At 36.8% G+C, this 18088-nt stretch overlaps 1 long non-coding RNA gene across 1 annotated transcript; it reads left to right on the top strand.

The window, feature by feature from the left end:
* Nucleotides 1-5942: 5942 nt before the first annotated feature.
* Nucleotides 5943-13430, top strand: LOC121737362. The gene is made up of 3 exons (XR_006037134.1): nt 5943-5954; nt 9425-9426; nt 13368-13430. It is a non-coding gene; the product is annotated as an uncharacterized LOC121737362 (long non-coding RNA).
* Nucleotides 13431-18088: the final 4658 nt, after the last annotated feature.

The raw sequence follows: 18088 nt of genomic DNA on the forward strand, positions 1-18088 counted from the left end.
CCATAGATTTTCTAACTCGTGGTTTTATTAAATCCCCTATAAACGGGATTATTATCTTTACCCGCGGCTTCGCCCGTGTGGCATTCTGAGTGAAAAATAATAATAATACATAAAATATAGACTATGTCACTGAGGAACGCACCAGCTTTCTATCGGTGATAATTTTTTTGAAATCGGACCAGTAGTTTCAGAGATTACCTCCTACAAACAAAAAAAACTTTACCTTTATTAATTTATTAGTGTAGGTTTCAATATTCCATGCATATTCCAAGTTGAGTCCTCTCAGGCTGCGGTTGCGTCAAGTTGCGTCAAGTGGAACATAATGTGGGGGAAATATGCGGACCGCCAAATATTTGATCGAGCGGAGTTTGCGCCTCGAACTGGGGTAAACAACTACCTATACCTATAGTATGATCCTTCATAAACAAGATCAGGAGCCCGATTCTCATGCCCCGAAGGATATTTCGAATGGCATGGCGCGAGTGAGACTGCAGTCTGCAAAGAGCCAAGCCATGAGAATCATGGGAGGTAACAATAGGCAGTCGATCAGAAATGAGAAAATTCGTATACGAAATTTCTGGTCGACAGCAGAAACAATTTATTCCTGTTGCATTGCTGTTGTAACACTGATCAGACAGTTATTTGTTTATTCGAATTGTGTCATTTTGTGATAAGCTATACGTTACTGGAATAGAAAAAATGCCAAATGAAAATGAAAAATGAATTAAAAATCAACCTTCTAACTTTAGCATAAGCGAGCGATAATTTCTTCGTTTTATGATCAACGCAAATTATGCACATAACAAGTACCGAGTAAAAGAAGCAAATTACTTTAAGAATGGCCTATAAAAAGGATTGCAAACATTTATTTTATGCTAACGACTCGTTTTTAGGGTTCCGTAGTCAATAAGGAACCCTTATAGTTTCGATCTGTCCGTCCGTCCGTCCGTCTGTCTGTCCGCGGTTTTGCTCGGAGACTATAGGACCTACAAAGCTGTTATTCGGCATGAATGCACATAATACTAAAGACGCCAACAACTTATAACATTTTTTAGAAAAAAATTAAGGTACGGCACATCAAGCGGGGATGATTTCTTTTTCGAATCCACCCCACCATGTGGGGTGTCGTTGGATACGTTGTTTAAAAATATTATGAGTGTTCAAAGATTATTTTCCGATTTAGGGATCCACTTGTGAAATATGAAGTTTTATAGTAGAAAAAGTCCAGTGTCCCAGGAGCGTCTTTCCCTTAGGTGCAGTGTGTGCGTTGCACACGGGCGCCGCAGTTCTAGGGGCGCCGAGCGCAGCTCGCAGGGAAATAGTTATTAAATGATTATTAAAAAAAACACAATCTTGTGTTACCTATGTTTTTCTTAATTGTCACTCTTTCCTTCCTTAAAATACTTTATACCCGTGTATAGGGCCCTCGCTTTTAATGAACTTCCCTGTCAAATGTTATCTTTTTTTAATATAATGTTGTTGAACATTGAATGTTTGTTAAGATGTCGTAATAAGAATGAAAAAACTCAATATTTGGACATTTCTATGAAGTACATTTTTATAGATACGAGTATGTTAACATGGGTACTTTTTGGGGTTTAGAATGTTAATAGAGCCAGTCAAGGGCACATCATGGTAGGTATTCAAAACCGAAAAAATCTTCAAATTTAATCTACTTACAAACAATATAGTTTGTTATGTATTGGATAAATTTGGCAGGTAACTTGTTGTTCTGTTATAGTTCGTCTGGTGGTTTCAAGATAAATGATCCGTACTAACGGACTCCTCACCCTTAAGCGGCCAGACAAACTGTACTTGTATAGTTTGTACCCATTTCATTTTGACGGCGCGCTTGCTAGAGGTCCCTAGGGTAATGTTTGCACACGGGCGTCATATGGGCTAGAGACGGCCCTGCAGTGTTCCCCCCCTTCTACCAGCTAAACGGTTGCTTCTGAAAATGTGAAAAATTCACGGGAGTAGATATATGCTGAATTTAAAAGGAAAACTATCACGGCTAAGAAGACTTCATTAGTTATTGAATAATAGACGATCAACTGAAAAAATTGTATTCGGAGAAGTATAAAGGAACTTTTCGTTCAAATTCCTGTAAACGTAACTGAGATGACGTTGTTCGTAGTGTAAAACACGTTATAATTAATGTGCATTGATTGACCATTAAAAATATTATATCAAAAACTAGCGGTACTACGGAACCCTATATTGCGCGCGGCCCGACACACACTTGGCCGGTTTTACATTTCACATTGACGAATTTCATTACAGAGGGTTCAGGGATCGAATATCCCTACAGTAAGCTTTATGTCTCACCGATCAGTTACATGTTGTTAAGGGCCCCATATACCGGAAGGTAGGTCGAATTGATCGCTGGCTGACCTAACTTGACTTTTAGCCTTAAAGGCCACACTTATCGACTTCAATTAATGATGGTTAAACTTCATGTAAATGAATTTGAGAGATAGTGTATGGAACAGGGGACTAATGCCCGTTTTCACCAACATCACCTAAGGCCAATATAAGGGGCACCTAACGTCAGTTTTGTTTTCACCGATGTGTGACACCTAAACCATTATAATAGGGGATCAATTGACAACCCCGTCAAGGCCCCATAAGCTCACCGGTGACACAATAAAATAACAATAGATTTCCAAGAATCCACGATCAAAGGATTATTAATTAATAATTATTATGTCAAAATCCTCTTTCAATTGCAGTTAATGCGGGGTTTACACGCGTGACTATAGCCTATAGGGCCCATAGTCACCCGTATAGACCCCGCATCTGTGTTCTGGACATGGAACTGAGACTGATCACTGAGAACACTTTGTAAGATAATGTTATGTCTATGTTTAGCAATAACCAACTATTCTTCTCTTTTATTATGGCTGACTCATGGCCGACTTGATAAGTAGCCATTGATGTCAGAATGGCCAATAACTTACCCTCACCAGTCACGAGTCACGACTGATGTTCCGTTTCTGAGAATTTCTGCCAGGAGTTTATCTATTCACTAGCGTTATTGATTGGTTAATTTTTTGAAGCTAGTATACAAGAGCACTCTCTATTCCTTCACTCTCATAACCCAGTGGGACGGAAGACCGACACGACTGGCGAGAGATCAGGCGCAGGACCGATTTTTTACATGCCCATCCGACGCATGGATTATCTTACTTGTCAGACAATCAGGTCCTAACCAAACTTGGAAATAACATGTTTCCAACGTGGGAATCGAACCTACGACCTCCGAGTGAAGAGCCGCGCTCTATACCACTAGACCACGGAGGCAATAACTACATAGGTCGTTGCACCACAAATTTAATAACTGTATCACGAATTTCGTTTAATTATCACACAATATACAATCGAAATCGGTTCAGAGACAATGTAGAATTGCGCTGGGGAGTGGGGACAATAAAATTATACCAATTGTCTCCTTAAGACAATTGGAACGTTCGAGCGTAATTCTCAAACTTTAGGAGTGAGACTTCCAAACAGACGGAATAATTTAAAACATGTTGAAACACTCAAATAAAAGGAGAGAATGTTAAAAGGAAAGAATAGGATGAGTAACATAATGGGCAACATTTCATATCGTTTGGTATCAAAAATCCATACTAATACTATAAATTCGAAAGTGTGTTTGTCTGTTACCTCTTCACGCCCAAACCGCTGAACTGATTTTACAAAAATTTGATATGGAGGTACTTTGATTCCCGCGCGAGAAACGAATTTTGGCGATTGATCAATTAATTTTACTAGCTCCTTTTTCTCTCTCTTTATTTTACCCCCATTGGAGTGTAATTTGAAAATATCTTTTCTTAGTAGTTATGTACAATGTACTATCAGAGAAGTTGATTCCTATGCAAATCAGGGACCTAAGTAGTTTGGATGCGTTACGTCAAACCCAGCTGACAGATCACAATTAACATTGAATTGACATATTCGACCAAATAACGTTGGTCTGTCAATTGCATAGGAATCAACTTCCTCGATGGTACATATTATGTAGATACATTTTTGGCATGGCCTATTAATGTGGAAAATCTCGCTTAATATGCTTGATTAGATTTGTGTTGGTCTTGGCAGTGACCATAAAGTAAATATACCTAACGGAATAGAGAAACAAAGGCCTGAGCAAGCGAGATGTCACTATCAGTAACACTGCATGATAAAAAGAGACGTGTGATACATGACAGCAGCACTCTTTTTTTGACGTCCAGTTGGCACGTGCCGCACGTTGACAATTTAATCTCATAGAAATCATGTTCAATCATGCTTGTGTAAGTGTATACGTACACATATTTTTACACACAGGTGAAACCAATTTCGGTTTCGTTTGACAGCTCGAGATGGTTGCTCTATTCCGCTAGATATAACTTTATGGGAGTGTGTCACACAGAGCACCGACAAAGCATTTGGATTTTTTAAATATAATTTAGTTATTGCGGACAAAAATGGCTTTTTAATAACCTCTCCAAGTCGAAAACCGGGAAGCAATGACCTAGAAGTTCTGTGTCATTGCCCTTTAACAGATTTTGTTGTTGTCGAAACAATACAATGAATCCGAATAGTTTTCATATAATAAAATATTATATTAAATTATATAAATACGTACTTAATAAGGATTATATATTAAACGAGCTTTTGCCCGCGGCTTCGCTCGCGTTAACAACTATTATTTTATACAAACTTTCATCCCCTATTTTAACTCCTTGGGGTACAAATAATCAAATTCTTAGCGGATGCCTACGTCATAACATCTACCTGCATGCCAAATTTCAGCCCGATCCGTCCAGTGGTTTGGGCTGTGCGTTGATAGATCACCATGTCAGTCAGTCACCTTTGAGTTTTATATATATATGAGCTTTTGCCCGCGGCTTCGCTCGCGTTAAGAAGTATTATTATATACAAACTGTCATCCCCTATTTGAACCCCTTGGGGTTGGAATTTATTAAAATCCTTTCTTAGCGGATGCCTACGTCATAACATCTACCTGCATGCAAAATTTCAGCCCCATCCGTCCAGTGGTTTGGGCTGTGCGTTGATAGATCACCATGTGATGTCAGTCAGTCACCTTTGAGTTTTATATATCTATAAGTATATATAGATTTTAACAGTGCAACTTTTATTAGGTAGTGAAAAGTTCTTGAAACGCGTTATTCACTTTTTTGGGATGGGTAATTAAATGTTAAACTCTTGTCATTTTAAGCTATCGCATGGCTTATATCGCGGAATTTGAAAGCGACGACCGAATCAAGAAATTCCGTAACGAAAAAACCTAACACACCCCACTACGCCCGGCAAAACTTTGCGGCGTTGCCAGACTCCGGCACGGTGTTTGTGTGCATGCGACTATGCGAATTATAATTGCCTATTAAGTTTATAAAGAATGCTATGCAATGCTTTACCGCGGCAGTCCTTGAGTGCTACACGTATTTTTTTATTACTTTGGAACAGTTTACAGTCACAAAATACACATCATACATTTGCCTGCTTACTTAATTCTACTGACAAAGTTAAGATGTTATCCACAATTAATTTTCCTCTAACAAATTCCATTATTTATTTAATTAATAATTTCCAAGCATAATAAAACTTTTAATGCAGTTCCTCAAGTTTGCGAATATAATAAAACTCAAAATTAACTCTACAAAGCTTGTTTAAGCTCTGAGCAAAAGCTCTCCTTTGAAGAAAGTCGTACGTCACTTATTTTCAGCAATTTTGAATGTGACTTTGCTGTTCACCAGGGTTGCCAGATTGGGCGACAAGTAGCCAATTGGGCTATTTTGCGGTCCTCCGCGGCTACAAAAAATTTGGAATGGCGACTTATCGCCTGTTGGGCGACACTGTTAGGGTTAGGGTGTCTAATACTTTAGTAATTAGGGTGTTTAATACTTTAGTTAGGGTGTTTATGTGTCAATTAAACAAAGTTAACTGTCAAACAGCTCTGAAAGAGATTTTTTTTCTGAATTTCTCAATACAAAAGTTTAAAAAAGCAACTCTTTTGTACTGCCACTTCACAGATAACTCTATACAGGGGACTATATTAGGTATCACTTTGTTTTGTTACGTTCTGTATAAAGCCTTGCCCGTCTACTCTACCTCATGTGTTGTCTATCGCAATTCCAAGAAATATTTGCTTCAAGTATATTGCTGATGGATTTACCCTAAATACATAATATAAAATCGAAATTTTGTTTATATTGATAAGTGCAAAATGCGAATTAACATAATACGTCCTAAAAACCTTTAAACATGAATAAACAGACGAACAATGGGAGTAAAAACAAATTGTTCAAAAACGAGGACATAATATTACGTATTTTGAACCTTAACTGTGGGGCATAAGGTCGATATCCCACAGTACACAACAGTAATCCGGCACAGGCAGTCTTAATACAGCCTTAAGCCGTTTGCACAGTACGAAGATTAAGGTCCCGACATAGTACAATCCACACAAATTAAGAGGACAACTCGCTAGAGTGATACAATCAAACTACGATACAAACAAGTAAGTAATTATTGCTTTTTAGTGCTCCGTACCCAAAGGGCAAAACGGGACCTCATAGTTCGTCGTTTTCTAAACCCATCCTCATCTTTCTCTACACTCCAATCATCAAGGGCAGGGAGGGGCAGCTGCCCCCCCCCCACCCCTTGAGATTCTAAAAAAGTTGCCAAAATTAAATATAATGCAAACAACGACCACTATAATATTAAAATCTAGTAATAGATGTATATTATAAATGCGAAAGTGTCTGTCTGTCCGTCATTCTGTCTGTTACCTCTTCACGCCCAAACCGATTTAGCTGAAGTTTGGCATGTAGATACTTTGAGTCCCGAGAAAGGACATAGGATAGTTTTTATCCCGGAAAAATGTACGGTTCCCGCGCGATAAACGAGTTTTGGCGCAACGGAGTTGCGAGCGTCATCTAGTAAATTATCATTACCAAAATCTTTATCTTATCTTATATCTTTAAACGAGCAATTCTCGTATAAGTATATATATATATATCAAAGACCAAATTTTTTTCACTTTTGTATGGGGAAACTCGTGACGCTCGGGCCCTTGCCGCTACTTTCACAGTGAAATCTCTACAGGGAACACGTACACACCCTAAAGTATTATCACTTGTTTTTGTTACACCCTGTATATATATATATATATATATATATATATATATATATATATATATATATATATATATATATATATATATATATATATAATTGAAATCTCGGAATCGGCTCCATGAACATTTTCATGAACTTTAGTATATAGGGGGTTTCGGCGATAAATCGATCTAGCTAGGAATCATTTTTAGAAAATGTAATTTTATTCGTGTTTTATCGAATAACGAGTAAAGCTCGGTCAAATAGCTAGCCCCTTATGTGCTGAAAACTAGTCGGGTAAGCAAAAAACTTTTCGGCGAAAAACTTATTTTCCTTCGTTCCATTTTTCTTACTTCGAACGAGTGCTTCTGTAAAAATGTAAGAAGCAAAATAAATAATCCTAAATACTACAAGTTACCAAACGTCTCTTGTTATTCCAAACGATCTGAACGTTTGAGTTTCCATAACAAATCATATGATTAACTTGAATATCTTATGCGCTTCCCATAAAATATACGAGCAGGCCCATTATCATAAAGGATCAACTCCATTTAACCGACATTTAGTAGGTATTTTTTATCGGTTCTTAGGATCTAATCATGGGCGTACCCAGGATTTTAGCTAGGGGGGGGCAGCATACCTGTTTTGAGAAGATGGTCGGTCTGGCATATTGAAACAAAAAATCATAAAAATTGACTTTTATTAATCTGATTGAAAATATATTTTAATCTTCCAGAGGGGGGGGGGGGGGGGGGAATGGTGCCTGCCTGTTACGTCTTCATGCCCAAACAGATAATATTTTTTTATTGATTAAATTATAAAAATTGCAAAAATAAGGTATGGAGATTTGGCACCTACTTTGAATACCGGGAAAAGATATAGATGTTTTTATGAACAAACAAAATATTCTTTATTGTGCACAAAGATACAAATTAAGGAATACAAGAAAAAGACAAAATTTTTAGGTGTCTCAATGGCGGCCTTATTACTAGGTATCTCTTCCAGGCAAAGGTGAGATTCATACGTGGGAGAGCCATGCTTCGGCACGAATGGGCCGGCTCGACCGAAGAAATACCACGTTCTCAGAGAAAACCAGCGTGAAAAAAAAAGAAGAAAAAAAAAGAGATTGCAGTAAAGAAGAGAAACGTGCATATGTTACAAACAAATGAATACAAAAAAAATTAAATGTATGTTTTTATCTTGGAAAATGTACGGGTTCTCGCGCGATAAACTAATCTTCTAAAATTTATATAAGAATAAGAATCATTTATTCAATTTATCGCAACAAAAACACTACCATTATAAAATACACAGAAGAATAACAAAAGAAGAACTTAGAAATAAAATAAAAAATAAAATATTCTAAAAGAAGTAATAAAAATCTCTAAAATTTTGTACAGTTTCAAAATGTATTCAAAGATCTTTACGTCGCGACGATGTAAAGATCTTTGAATACATTTTGATATATAAGAGTGTGTCTACATTGTAACGACGCGTCGTTACAATGTAGACAAATTCTTATTACTTCAGAGGTTATTATTGTTTCCTGAAAATCGAATGAGGGTGTGAGACGCTTGAAGGATATATTGTTATACAAAACCGATGTTTGCTGTGAATGTCGTGACATATCCGGCACGTCCTAGAAATTTTATTTCTTTTCGCAATAGCAGAATGTATTTTTATTTTTTGTGTTGCCTCTACTTAAATACTATCAGTCATCGGCCTCATCGCACTGTTGTACTGTGTTCCTTCGTTTTTAAAAAAACATCTCTTTAAATCTTATATCTTATACGTGGGAGAGCCATGCTTCGGCACGAATGGGCCGGGTCCGGACCGGAGAAATACCACGTTCTCAGAGAAAACCAGCGTGAAACAGCGCTTGCGCTGTGTTTCGCCGAGTGAGTGAGTTTACCGGAGGCCCAATTCCCTACCCTATTCCCTTCCCACTGACCTCCATTATACAAGTACGCTGGACTGATGATACTCTTTGAAATGACAGCTATTTTTTGTGCCTATTTGAAGCGGAATCAGCTCCCCCATTATTAGGGATAGGAACTAAATTTGACGTAAAAATGACGTTTGAAAGTCGCCATCATGTCGCCATATTGGCGCTGATAGCAGTAGTGGGAGTATTTGGAACTAATACTAGTGATGTACAACTGTCTTTTCTATTATCGATGAAATGTTTCCAGATTCAGATAGTGTCGACCATTAGGACAGAAATATTAAATTGAATAATACAAACGCTACATATTTGTATTACAGATTACAGACTTCCTCTCCGTAATTTAGATAGGCGTAATAAATTAACAAAGATTTCATACGTAGATAACGTGAAGTAGCAGTACCTATCTATAATCCATTTATTTTTACCAGTTATCACTACGAAAAACTAAAAACAAAACTGAAGATAAGCTTCTAACGAAAACTTTGTTGTATTGTATTTTCTAATTTAATTTCTAATATTATCAAAGTAGTGCTACAGTGTATAAAAAAATACAATGTAACAAAGCGGAATAAGTGTTCTGTGTGATTAGACCCTAACTAATCTCATCATATAATATTATAAAGCGTAAGAGTTTGTTTGTTTGAATGCTCTAATCTCAGGAACTGCTGGTCCAATTTGAACAATTATTTCAGTGTTAGACAGCCCATTTTATATATTGTTACGGAACATGGTATACGGACACGTAGTGCCATCTAGCGACAAACCAGCAAAACTTACCGAGGGAACACAGGCAACAGAAATCCCCTACTCAATACTGGATGGCGTTAGGTGCGCTAGTACATACTAGAATAGACTGTGCTCGAACTTTCTAGAAGTGTCTTGTTTACGTGTTTACCGGTTTATTTGTTTACGTGTTTATGTTTATTGTGGTACATGCTCGAGCCTCCTAGAAAGTTCCCACGGTTGTTTACTTGTTTACGTGAATCGGAAACTTTCTGGAATTCGTCTCGCCATATAAAAAGAGCCGCAGGCAGGCCCGGCTAGTCAGTTCGTTTTGAGCTTTCATCAAGGCGATTTCGGAGCGACAACAAGTGATCAATAGTGAGTGAACCAGTGAAACCTGCGACTTGGCTACGACCTTGGACAGTGATAGTGCTTAGTGATTGGACCTAGTGTGTGCTTGTGTGATTTGGACTTAGCGCTAAGTGTTGTGAACTAGTGTTTAGTGCAGTGTTAATAAAGTCTTCAAGAGAGTCACCAGGTCTTTCTCTCCAAATCCTCGAACCCTTGCACGTAACAATATTTTATCACGCTGAGACTAATAGGAGCTAAGAAATAGAGGAAAATGTGGAAAGAGCAAGGGAATGTATAACGTGAAGGATTATATAGGCTATTTTTTGTGGACCAATTTGTCTGTGTAATTAGATATTTACGTGGGAGAAGCCGCGCAGAAAGTCTAGTAATAATATAAAAGTTCCCTATTTATTTATGGATCTAGCAAGCCAATTTTTATTGATTTACTTATCTCATTTGATTTTTGGCGCTGATTGCAAAAGTGCGAGGGAAATTAAATAATTGGATAATGCGATCCATAAATGAATATGGAACGTTTGAATACATTTTTTATTGTGGTGGAGTAGGTAAGGTATTTACCTATTAATAATAAAAATATATGTGCGATACTTTAACATTTAAATATTTTATTACTTACCGTTACACAGTTACAGTCTGTCAAGAAAGAGTAGACGCTGAAATAAATTTTCCAAACATAATCACGATCAAATGGTAGTTTTGCGCCTTGTATTTTCACAGAGAACGTTTGTACACTTCAAATAGTAACGGCAAGCGGTAGTAGCAATTTTCGGATGCCAACCAGGCTTTTTAATTTTTTTCAACCATAATTCCAGTCTTCCTTCGTCAGACGGAAACCTGTCAATTATTTTAGCATAGCATAGCATGATATGTATTTGATAATAAAAATCGGTTATCGGAGATTTCAATACAATTATTATAGATATCGATAAGTTTTATCGACAGAAAACTCCAGCACTATTGAATTTTATTGTTTATCAAAAATCGGTAAAACAAAGGTAAATATGTGGTGAATACGGTATAATAAGATTAGTGCCACATTTTTAAGTGCCTATATTATCAATAAAAGTTTAATATCGTAGAAATGAGCTGTAAAAATCACTTACTTGTGAAATGTAACCCCACATCCCTTTTTGTACCGTGTTTTACATAACATCAAAATATACTAGTAATCTGTGCATAACATACACCCTTTCATAGTTTAACTATGAACTACCACCACTTATTTATATATTACTTAATCGCGTAAAACCTTTTAAAATACTTTAAAAACACGAAAACAATTCGAACGATTAAGCCATAGAGAATTAAAATACATACATGGTTATCAATGGTTACGTCAAATGGTAGTTCTCTGCCCTAATAATGGAGGCGCTGATTCCGCTTCAAATGGCACAAAAAAAAGTGGGTATCATAGATCCAGCGTACTTGTTTAATGGAGATCAGTGTCCCTTCCCTACCCTCCTCTATTCCCTTCCCTTCCCTTCCCAACCCTACCCTCCCCTATTACCCTATTCCCTCTTAAAAGGCCGGCAACGCACCTGCAGCTCTTCTGATGCAGCGAGTGTCCATGGGCGACGGAAGTTGCTTTCCATGAAAAAAAAAATATTGCATATAATTATTACTTATATTGCATAATAAAACAATAACGTTAGATGCTACTTACTCCTACAGCTTACTGTGATACCTAATAAAAAACTATACTTACTGTGTACCTTTTATGTTACCGTTAATTTACGCTACACTGTAGGTATATTATAATAATTAATCAGGCTAAGTCCGGATCGCTAAATTAAACTAGTGTACCTACGGTACTACAGTTTGTGGTTGCAGTGCAGTATGGCGTATATGCACCGTAGCGCCAGAGAAAAGAAAACACTGACTAATTTAGGGTGGATTGCACCAGAGTAGTTATAGTTAAGGTTAGGGTTATCGTCAAATATGGCATCCATTAATATGCACTTTTACTAGGGATTTGACAGTTCATTTGACATTTTGTTATGGTTAAAGTTATAGTAAAAGTAAGCAACCCACCCTTAGGTTGGGTTGCACACTTCAAAAATCTGTGGGTTGCATCAACTAACTTTAACTATAATTGTAACTTTAACTACAATGCAAAATGTCAAATCTTTGGTTAAAGTAAAAAATGGAAGCCATCAAGACGCCATACTTAACCATAACCATAGAGCTCGACAAGGTTTTAAATGCACGTGGCGAAAAAAGGAACTAACGCTGTCATCATACAAAAACGCCATTTATGAGAGTTCTCCTCATGTTCTTTTACCAGCACCGCCCCCGCCCACGTTCATTTATAACCTTGTTGGACCAGCTGTCATCTGTCAATTTCTCCGGTCAAAGAGATGGTATGGAATAATCAAACATAAAAAAGTTTAAATTCTCTTTATTATAAACCATGGCAATAAAAATGGCGGATACATATCCCGAGTCCAAGAGAACATTGTCATAAATTCATTATAAAATAATCAAACATTCATATTGTCGAAAAATCCTAAAATTTCCATTGGAACGATATCCGCGCACTAAAATACTTAGTACTTACAATATACTCTCATCTTATTTACAACAATAAAAATAAACGTACAACTAAACAGTGTGTTAAGGCCGCTACATACGGTGAGGCCGATCGTTGCGGCGAAACTGTCGCAGGGCGACCCTTTTAAAAATGCTTACGATAGTTTCGATAGCGAAGTTATATGTCAAATTTGTATGGGATTTGACATAACGCATCGCTTAATGTCATGGCATATGCGATGCGTTATGTCAAGACTCAAGTCCCATACATTTCTTAAATCTAATTTCGCTATCGAAATTAGCAAATGCATTTTGACTAAGCACTCTAGGATCCTATTCCAATGGCTCGAACGTCGATTCGAGCGCAGACTGTCTTTACACACATGAGTGTTACAGCGATCGTCGTGACTTTCAAGGCATTTTAATTAAATATAACATTTTCGACACTTTATTATTATATACAAGCATTTCGTTTTAGACTGTATTCAAAACTGGTAACTATTGTTTTGTATTATTTTTATATCGACATGCAATTGACATAATATTTTACAACATCAAATTGACAAAACAGGAATCTTTAAGATGTTTTTGTTATCATATTTTAATGATTATAGAAAGCTAAGTGCGAGTTCTTAAATCTTATCCCTTCTCTCAGGACGTTAAAAAGAATTTGTGGCATCGAAACAGCGCCCCTAGTGGCAAACATTGGTAACTAATTCGATGTCAATTGTCATACAAATTATACAACAAGTAATAAGAACCACACTCAACGCACAGATATGGGATACATACGGCAAGGTGGAGTACCTAAGGTTGAGAGCATAATGGCCTTTATTGACATGATGATAGAAGTTATTTTGCTTTGAACCTTAGTTTCTCCACCTTTTACCATCGTACCAATATTGTTTTTTTTTTAGATGATTTTTTCTATATTGCACCTGTCTCGTTCTTATTTAAGTAAACTTTTCTATCTAAAATCTTAGTAACAATAAAACACTGCGCAAGTAGGACAACACTACATTACTTTAGATGGGAAGAACAAAGACAGGTGATGTACTTTTTTCTCTCGAGAATACAGATAGAACTTTTAATAAGTTATTTTTGTAAACATGCCTATACTATACAGTGCAACTAGTGACAATTGGTATAAAAACGATTGCATTATCATAAAAAATGGCTAGAACAAAGTCAAGGAGTGTCAATAAGCCAAAACTACTACCCTATAGACTATTGCTACAAAAATTGCTTCAAAAATTGCAAATTCGTATAAGCACCGGTCCGGTCACAAAACACAGAGAAAGTACAATGATTTATTGCTCATTTCTTTCTGTCTTGCAAGAGAATATTGCTGTCTTTTTCCCACGGTTACAATATAGACCGAGAGAGCATTAAGTTTCGTGTGCGAGTGAAATAGACAAAAGATAGATCAATGTTCCTCCTCCGTCTTCCGCGACCGTATATTTATATATACGTCAATTTGATTTTTAAATCGAACTCTTCGGTTCTACAACTATTCAACATAAAGTAGCCTTAGAAATGAGCTACGTTTAAAGTTACGGTAAAATTAATAAGTGTCAATTCTAAGACCACGTATACAGAATAGTACCATCATCATTTAGCACCTTACTTCTCAATCAGTCTATTCAATATTTAAATAACTTTCCTTTAAACATAATATTATGTTAGTCCGAGCAAAATGTATCCTTCTTTTGTCTCTTATCTGTTACTTAAAAACGTAATTTTCTGAAGTCTTCGAGGCGATAAGAAACACATTCTTTCTCATTCTAGTAAACGAGCATTATATGTAAAATAAAAGGATGGAAATACATTTCTTTACCAAACTGACTTCACAGACTAAGGTCAAACACATCCTTAGTAAAACACATTCCATCTTAATATATATATTTCTTGTGTGCGTGTGTATGTGACTGAACTCCTCCTAAACGACTGGACCAATTTTGATGAAATTTTTTGTGTGTGTTCGTGGAGATTCGAGAATGGTTTAGATTTACAGTTTGGTCTACTGGAAAATGTTTTTTCAATTAATTTCTTATTTATAAGGAGTTGTTGATTTTGGAATGTTTTACATTAGATCCGGCGGACGGCGCTATCATCGCATTCAATATTATTCTATTTCAATTTTAGTTTGTCCTGACAGATGGTGCTACGATTAATTTGAAAAAATTTTTGTTATTCAATTCATGTGCTGATTAAAATATTAAATAAATAACACATAGGCTACAATTTTAACCGACTTTCAAAATGGGGGAGGTGTTATGTTCGTTTTCTTATATTCAACGATTACTCCGCCGTTTGTAAACCGATTTTCAAAATTTTTCTTTTGGTATATAGGGTATCATCCCAATTTGGTATTATATTCAGAAAAGTGGTGATCTGATGAAGGATCCATAAGTAATCGAGGGAACTCCTCAAAACTTATAGGGAAACATATGGTGACTTCGGTTTCGTGAGAAGTATTCTAAGCATATGCTACCAACAAGTAAGATTTTGCACCGAGATATACCTGGTATACCGTGGTTCGGAAGGTGCTGAGAGAATTCCTGATTCTTTATAGATACAAGTTTGGGAGTTTCGGCGTTGTTTTAAGAACAGAAAGCATATGCTACTATGCAAATTACATTCTTCATCATCATCATCATCATCATCATCACTACCATATTATACCATTTCATAGTCTTTTAGATCGAGACTCGAGTTTGTCAAGCGATAATTAAAAAAAATCTATATCTACCTAATATTATAAACCTGAAGAGTATGTTTGCTTGAACGCGTCAATCTCAGAAACTACAGGTCCGATTTAAAAACTTATCTCAGTGTTAGATAGATCATTTATCGAGTAAGACTCATCATTTATCGAGAAGGTTATATTATATTATTACTCTAAGACTAATACGACAGAAGAAACTCAGGAAAATGTGGGAAAAACGGGGGAAATATTTTTTATGGGAAAATGTACCTACGGATTCTGTAAAATTTCTAATTTACGCGGGCGAAGCCGCGCGGGACATCTAGTTATATATAAAATACTTAAATATAAGCAATACAATATACCAATGTCAACATATTATTACACTAACTTATAGCGAATATAAAATATAAACCGTATAACTATTTTTCATAAAAAATTAATAAACAATTTTATAATATCTTTGGTTTTATGATAACGTAACGTATCCGGTCATTCTTTCAAGACAATTGTTTTGATAATGTTTCGTGAGAACTTATTGCACAATTAAGACAATTGATAATACCTTAAAAAGGCTTAAATTGCTTCAAATTTTCATATTTAAAAACAGCACCTCTCTGCAATTGGTTAAAAGCAGTTAAATTCAGCATACAATTTTTTTTTTTTAGAATGAATTAGAATACGTTACGTTACGAATTAACGCTTAACAATAAAAGCGATTAAACATGGGCAAGTAAGACTCTGAGGTATGTTATGCCTGCTACAGAGAACAACGATGGAACTGCACAGTTTAGCCACAGTAGGCTAATAGTACTATATTTTCATACTAGTCTGTTCCGATCGGTACATGATGGCAAACATGAGGGTTTATACATCTAATGTAACTTCATAAAATATTAGGAGTAACGGCTGTACAGAACAAACTGTGCAGTTTTACCGTTATCGTCTGTAGCAGGCATTATAAATAACAATTAGAAAACAAGCTCCATATTAACAAAAGCGATTTCGTTAAAAATTCGCTTTCATTTACTATTTTAAAACTTTGTACTTTATAAATAATAATATAGAGCTATTGTGACAACACATCTTTTGTCATTTCATCAAGATATTTCATTTTCATTTAAAATATTACATTGTTAATTATTATCAAAATTATTTAATCATTTTCACATACCTCAGATGAAAAAAAATATTAATTTATAAAACTTCATAATCTCTATAACTTAAACTAAATAAAATTATACTTAAAACTAAACATTGCAGAGGTATAAAATTAAAGATCTATCACTGACCGAGTCGAATTCTAAGGCATCGATTCCCACACGATTCTGAAAATCATGGTAATACATCATCGAACGTTAAGAGATTCTTAACTTCATTCTCAACGTTCGATGATGGATTACCCTGATTGTTACAATTGACTTCGATCGACTACGCACCTTTATAAGTAGGTGATTGCCAACGCGAAGGTGCATTAAGGTCACAGCACACATATCAACTCGGAAAGGGATCGTCACCGTATCGCCTCGGCGTCAACCAGGCGTCAACCTAACGTATGCACGTATTACCAAAGCATATCAGTAGCGCCTGTACGTCAACTCTTCGATACTTGGACGGCCAGGGAATGCTAAGCGACAAACAATACGGGTTCCGTAAGGGTCGCTCGGCTGGTGATCTCTTGGCATACCTGACTCATCGTTGGGCTCAGGCAATTGAGTCGAAAGGAGAGGCATTGGCTGTTAGTTTGGACATTGCGAAGGCCTTTGATCGGGTTTGGCATAAAGCGCTGCTATCAAAGCTTCCATCATACGGGCTGCCCGAGAAATTATGTAAGTGGGTCACTAGATTCTTAGCAGACAGAAGCATAAAGGTCGTAGTTGACGGCGAATGCTCGGAAACTCAGTCTGTTAATGCTCTATTCATACTGCATATCAATGACATGTTACAAACCAACGGCATTCATTGCTATGCGGATGATAGTACAGGTGATGCTGTATATACCGGCTCCCCTAATATTTCTCGGCAAAATGTCACTGAGAGTCGAAACGAACTTGTGTCTAAGGTGGAGAATTCATTGGAGAAGGTCTCTGAATGGGGTGGACGTAACTTAGTCCAATTCAACCCCACCAAGACACAAGTCTGCGCGTTCACCACTTCACACAGTCACCAATGGTCGTTTATCCTCGTTTCGAGGGCACATCTTTAACCATCTCCCCTAGCATTGAGATACTTGGCGTCAACATATCGAGCGAAGTCCAGTTCCGATATCATCTTGAGGGTAAGGCCAAATTAGCCTCGAAGAAGCTTGGTGTTCTTAACAGAGCGAGACAGTACTTCAGTCCGGACCAACGCCTACAACTCTACAAGGCGCAGGTTCGGCCTCTTATGGAATATTGTTCTCATCTCTGGGCAGGGGCGCCAAAATACCAACTGCTCCCTCTGGATCGTATCCAACGACGAAGGGCTGCTCTAATTGTTGACTGCCATAGTGTTTCAAACAGCTTGGACCCCCTGGAATTACGCCGAGATGTAGCTTCACTCTGCATCCTCTATCGGTTGTATCACGGGGAGTGCTCTGAGGAATTGTTCGGAATCATACCACCTGCAACTTTTCGCCATCGTCCCACGCGAAAAACATACCATCCTCATCACCTTGATGAGTGGCAGTCTTCCACAGTGCG

This window comes from Aricia agestis, chromosome 20 (genome assembly GCF_905147365.1).
Source record: "Aricia agestis chromosome 20, ilAriAges1.1, whole genome shotgun sequence".
Classification (NCBI taxonomy): Eukaryota; Metazoa; Arthropoda; class Insecta; order Lepidoptera; family Lycaenidae; genus Aricia; species Aricia agestis.